Source organism: Mercenaria mercenaria, chromosome 1, assembly GCF_021730395.1.
Source record: "Mercenaria mercenaria strain notata chromosome 1, MADL_Memer_1, whole genome shotgun sequence".
In the NCBI taxonomy this organism is placed as follows: domain Eukaryota; kingdom Metazoa; phylum Mollusca; class Bivalvia; order Venerida; family Veneridae; genus Mercenaria; species Mercenaria mercenaria.
This window is the reverse complement of record NC_069361.1, coordinates 1,459,587-1,466,207: the sequence shown is the minus strand read 5'-3', so window position 1 is coordinate 1,466,207 and position 6,621 is coordinate 1,459,587.

Genomic DNA, 6,621 nt, shown 5'->3' with positions numbered 1-6,621 from the left:
TAACTTTGGGGCCTTTAAAATATTTTGTTCCATTAAATGTCTTTCTATTAATTTGGAATCTTTGGTGTCATTAAAAGGACTTTCTTTTGATTATATATCTTAAGACCCCTTTCAACTCTTTGGTTTCATTTAATGTCTTTCTTTGATTTAAAATCTTTTGCTCACTTCTTTTGTGTCATTAAAAACTTTCTTTTGATTATGGGTGCTTTTGTTTGTAACAAACTCAGTTCGGTTTCAAACCGGTTTGCCAAACTTTTGATTTGTTTTGATCTCGAAAAGGTTTGTGTCATTTGTTTTCAAAAAACCGCTAACCGGATTGTCAAACCGACCAAACTGCCTCTGGAGGCGGTTTGTTCAGTTTGTTGTATCCGAAATTTATTGCAGTTTGAGAAAAATGACGGACCGTGTGGACCAAAATGGAAACGGGTAAGAAAAAAATTAAGAATTGGTTCATTTCAGGTGAAAACCCGTGGTAATCTTTATGCTCAGCCGAATTCATTTGTCAATAATTACTTCTAAAAACATTCTCTTTGATTGGCATACATCGTTTTCATCAGTTTCTCTAACCATCGAAATATTCCATTCATTTCGTTCCAAGATTATTCGACCTCCAACAGTCCAAAATCCGAATACTGTTATAAAATAAAGTTTTAATTTATAGTAAATGTGTCTGTTTCTGAAGGATAACATACATATGTAATATTTTGTATTTAAATAAATGTCTCTGTTGCTAAGCAAGGGATCACTTCTTGTAGTGTAAAGAAACACACTTGCTTTTGTAAGAATTCTAGGCTCAAGTCCTAGCAAGAAGCCCTATGCACATTGACATAACTTTATATGCACATTAACATCATTAGTATATAAATACATATGCAAAGCAGTTCTCGAGCCTGACTAAAAGATGCAGTTTTCAATTTTAAGAGCAAAATGAGTATTTTTTTTATTTTTATGCATACAACTATTCATATCAATGAACATTTCATTTTCCAACTAAATTTTCATTTTTTTATCCCTGACAAGATATTAATTGAAAATAAATGGACTGACAGCTCTAGGATCTGTTAGCTTATGCAGAAAAATGGCCGAAAAACACTGCAAAGTCATAAATACTTGTGGGGGACTAATTTTCATGGATTTCATAGTTGTGTAATTAATTTCTAACAAGCCGAAAAATACCATCGTTTTTACCTTAAAAAGTTGAATTCCATAAATTTGTGTCCCCATGAAATAGCCATTTCAATATAGACAAAGCAGTTATCAACAACAAAAATAAGAGCTGGTGGAGGACAGCAACGCTCGACTATTTAACAGCCTTGTCGCTTGAATGAATAAGAAAGTCGAAAAAGGGGCATAATTTAGTAAAAAAGTAAAATAGGGTTATGGAACCTGCATAGTGCTTATCAGCTCATGACAGTGGACAAGTGTATGAAGTTTCAATCCATTCCCATTAGTGGGTACTGAGAAACCAGCTTACATATAAGAATTTAACCCAAAAACTCCTAAGTTCAAAAAGGGGCATAATTTTGTAAAATGCAAAGTTGAGTTATTGACCCTTTGCACTGCATGTCATATCATGACAGTGAAGTAGTGTGTGAAGTTTCAATCCTTTCCCATTAGTTGATACTGAGATACCAGCTTACATACAAAAACTTAACCAAAAATTTCTATGCTGAAAAAGGGGCATAATTTTTTAAAAAAGCAAAATAAAGTTATGGGACCTGCTTTGTGCATGTCAGATCATGACAGTGAACAAGTGTGTGAAGTTTCAATCCATTCCCATTTGTGAGTACTGAGATACCAGCTTACATACAAAACCTTAACCAAAAAATTCTAAGTCGAAAAAGGGGCATAATTTTGTAAAAAAGCAAAAGAGAGTTATGGAACCTGTGCAATGTAAGTCAGTTTATCACAGTAAATAAGTGTGTGAAGTTTCAATCCATTCCCACAAGTGGTTACTGAGATACCAGCTTACATACAAAACCTTAACCAAACATTTTTAAGTCAAAAAAAGGGGCATAATTTTGTAAAAAAAGCAAAACAGAGTTATGGAACCTAAGCAATGTAAGTCAGTTTATCACAGTGAATAAGTGTGTGAAGTTTCAGTCCATTCCCACAAGTGGTTGCTGAGATACCAGCTTACATACAAAAACTTAACCAAATCGGGACGCGGACGCGGACGCCGACGCATGAGCGAGTGCAATAGCTCTACTATTCTATGAATAGTCGAGCTAATGACTATTAAGTCTGTAAAAAGAGCTGATCCTTGTTGTCAGATGCTGTACAATTTATTACAATGCTAACTTCGGAAACAAGTTTGCACAAGTTTGTTTCAATTGATAATGCATTGTCTCGTTAGTGTCTTGATGATGGTGACTTTCTCCTTGTAACTCACAGGTTCTGTTGGTTGTTCTGACTGAGCTCCTAGTAATAGCCAGTTTGTCTGCCTCTTCATTGCCTGCAAGTCCACAATGGGATGGAATCCACTGAAGTGCTACTTTGTAGGTTATACTCAGGCTCTGCATTCTCCTGGCTAGCTGCAGAGCTTTATTGTTGATCAGAGCTTCCATGACAGACAGTGCATCTGTGAGAAAGAGGATTGGAAGCTTTCTTCCGCCGAGTCTTCAATCATTGAGACGCCCTTCATGAGTGCTTCAGTTTCTGCCTTGTAATTTTTGCAGTGTTTTCCTGTGGCTGCGTGTAGTGTAGAGAAATTTCAATTCACCAAAATACATATAATTATATACATAAGTATCGATTATGTTTAATAATGTATATCCATGGTTTCTGGTCCCCCTTAATACAGTGACATAAAAGTTCAAAGTATTAAGTATTATCTGATCAAGTCATGGGTGTCATTGGATGCCATCCAACTCATTGTTGCCAGATTTTGGATGTACAGTGTGTCATCAGAAAAAAATGTCAGAGATTAAATATGTCAACCATTTTTTGAAGAATCTTAATTAATATTTATTTAAACAAGTTTTTGTGAGGTAAGATACACTCGCTGGCCTAAAATACAACTGGTAACTTAAATCAGTCCAGCACCAGAGTCAGAGTATATGTGCTTTGCTTGAACTTTGAGTAGTATAACGTCATTTATTTTTGCACATTAACTACATCACAACTGTCAAACTTTGCTGAGTGTGTCTAAAACAAGGAAACAGCAATGATTTCGATTTAGGAGTTATCCCTGTTACAAAACACTTAATCTCTAATTTTCAGCAAATTGAAATAAAAAAAAAAGTGCTGGATAGTGGATACAGTTAAAATGATTACATCTCAGTCTTAGTCTTTGTGGCCGGATGGTTAGAGTAGTTGATTTTAACCTTTAGCATGCTAGATAAATTGTCGTCTGCTGGAAATGTCGTCTGCTAAAATTGTAAAGTTCATTCAATTTGCTCCAAAATTGGAAGAAGTATTGTCAGAGTACAAACAGCTTGGAACCTGATCAGACGATATAATCGGCGTCTGATCTGGTTCCAAGCTGTTTGCAAAGGCTGTTAAATTAAATTGTAAGAGTACAAACAGCTTGGAACCTGATCAGACGATTTAATCGGCGTCTGATCTGGTTCCAAGCTGTTTGCAAAGGCTGTTAAATTCGCCTGCAGCAGGCTAAGGGTTAAATTATTTGTCCTTCAATGCTGTGTGTTCGAAACCTTGCTCAGGGTGTAGAATTCTTTCATGTGTGGTTTCAAGTAATCCAGCTGACTTAAAGGACAGTGGCTTAACCTAGCTGCCCGCCCATGCCTTAAATAATGCTTTGAAAGTTTATATATGACCTATAATTCTGTCAGTCTGACAATAAACTTAACAAAAACAAACATTTGTATCCACTCAATTGGTCTAATGGCTTATGTTGTTGAGTGCAAAAGGCAGTGACTCAACTGTCTATGCCATAATTAGCCTTGCTATATACACATGTTAAATAGTGTCGGCACATGAGAAGTAGTAATAGTAGTACATGTTATTTAATATGTTTGGCTCTTAGATACAAAATCTGTCTTTTATCTCCATTTAGAATAAATTTAATCACCAGTTTTTCTAGATTCGTCATTTTGTTTATACAAACCGCCTAACTCATTTTAACAGAAACCAGTTTAAGTTTATCATTATTTTTTATCCAAACCAAAACCTAAAACCCAAACCGGATTTTTGCAAACAAAAGCGCCCTATATATCTCTGGTTTCATTAACTTTCCATTTAAAATATTTTGTTCCATTTAATGTCTTGCTATTAATTACGAATCTTTGGTGTCATTTAAGAACTTTTTTTTAGCTCACCTGTCACGTAGTGTGTGAGCTTTTGTGATCGCCCTTCGTCCGTCGTCCGTCGACAATTTCTTGTCTGCACGATAGTGGTTTCATTTATGATTTTATTTCAACCAAACTTGCACACAACTTGTATCACCATAAGATCTTGGTTCCTTTCTTGAACTGGCCAGATTCCATTATGGGTTCCAGAGTTATGGCCCCAGAAAGGGCCAAAATTAGCTATTTTGACCTTGTCTGCACAATAGCAGCTTCATTTATGATTTGAATTTAATCAAACTTGCATAAAACTTGTGACACCATAAGATCTCGGTTCCTTTTTTGAACCGGCCAGATCCCTTAATGAGTTTTAGAGTTATGGCCCCTGAAAGGGCCAAAATTAGCTATTTTGACCTTGTCTGCGCAATAGCAGCTTCATTTATGATTTGATTTTAACCGCGCTTGTATCACCACAAGATCTTGATTCCTTTCTTGAACTGGCCAGATTCCATTATGGGTTCCAGAGTTATGGCCCCTGATAGGGCCAGAATTAGCTATTTTGACCTTGTCTGCACAACAGCAGCTTCATTTATGATTTGAATTTAATCAAACTTGCACAAAAACTTGTGTCACCATAAGATCTTGGTTCTTTTCTTGAACTGGTTCCAGAGTTATGGCCCCAGAAAGGGCCAAAATTAGCTATTTAGACTTTGTCTGCACACTAGCAGCTTCATTTATGATTTGATTTTAACCAAACTTGCACACAACTTGTATCACTATAAGATCTCGATTCCTTTTTATACGCCCTAAGAGACGTATTATGTTATGGCCTCGGTGTCCGTCTGTCTGTCTGTCTGTTTGTTGGTTAGCAATTTCCCTTCCGCTCTGTAACTCTTGAACCCCTTGAAGGATTTTAAAGAAACCTGACACAAATGTTCACCTCATCGAAACGATGTGCAGAGCGCATGTTTCGGATGGCTCACTTCAAGGTCAAGGTCACACTTAGGGGTCAAAGGTCATATGACTTTGTTTTGTGTGTATATTGCTCTGCATTTGCATTGTATTGCAGTGCTCTTGTTAGCTCACCTGTCACATAGTGACAAGGTGAGCTTTTGTGATCACACAGCGTCCGTCGTCCGTCCGTGCGTAAACTTTTCCTTGGGACATCTCTAGAGGTCACACTTTTGTGGGATCTTTATGAAAGTTAGTCAGAATGTTCATCTTGATGATATCTAGGTCAAGTTCGAAACTGGGTCATGTGCCTTCATAGAAAAACATTGTGACCTCTCTAGAGGCCATATATTTCATAAAATCTTCATGAAAATTGGTCAGAATGTTCATCTTGATGATATCTAGGTCAAGTTCGAAACTGGGTTAGGTGGGGTCAAAAACTAGGTCAGTAGGTCTAAAAATAGAAAAACCTTGTGACCTCGCTAGAGGCCATATTTTTCATGAGATCTTCATGAATATTAATCAGAATGTTCATCCTGATGATATCTAGGTCAGGTTCGAAACTGAATCACGTGGGGTCAAAAACTAGGTCAGTAGGTCTAAAAATAGAAAAACCTTGTGACCTCTCTAGAGGCCATATTTCTCAATGGATCTTAATGAACATTGGTCAGAATGTTCATCTTGATGATATCTAGGTCAAGTTTGAAACTGGGTCACGTGGGTTAAAAACTAGGTCAGTAGATCTAAAAATAGAAAAACCTTGTGACCTCTCTAGAGGCCATATTTTTCATGAAATCTTCATGAATATTGGTCAGAATGTTCACCTTGATGATATCTATGTTAAGTTCGAAACTGGGTCATGTGCGGTCAAAAACTACGTCAGTAGGTCTAAAAGTAGAAAAACCTTGTGACCTCTCTAGAGGCCATATTTCTCAATGGATCTTCATGAAAATTGGTCAGAATGTTCACCTTGATGATATCTAGGTCAAGTTCGAAACTGGGTCACGTGCGGTCAAAAACTAGGTCAGTAGGTCTAAAAATAGAAAAACCTTGTGACCTCTCTAGAGGCCTTATTTTTCAATGGATCTTCATGAAAATTGGTCAGAATCCTGGTTAAAATTTTGTGTGCAAGAAACTGTCTCTAAAACCAGGTATGCAGATTTTGAAAAAAACTGTCTCCCTTCTTCGACAAATGTAAAGTTCAGATAAAAGCAAAATGAGAAGAGCTTTTATTATTGTCTAATGAAAAATACCTCTTCAAAATGGACAACATAATCTCTTTGTATCTCATACTTACATTCACAGAATTGTTTCTGTGTTTCGTGTTGTCTGAAAGGATTAATTACAGTTTAAGACGAACTCAGAAAATCACAAATACTGAGATAAGGTTGGATGCAGTTGCACGCGATATCGCAGTTTTTAG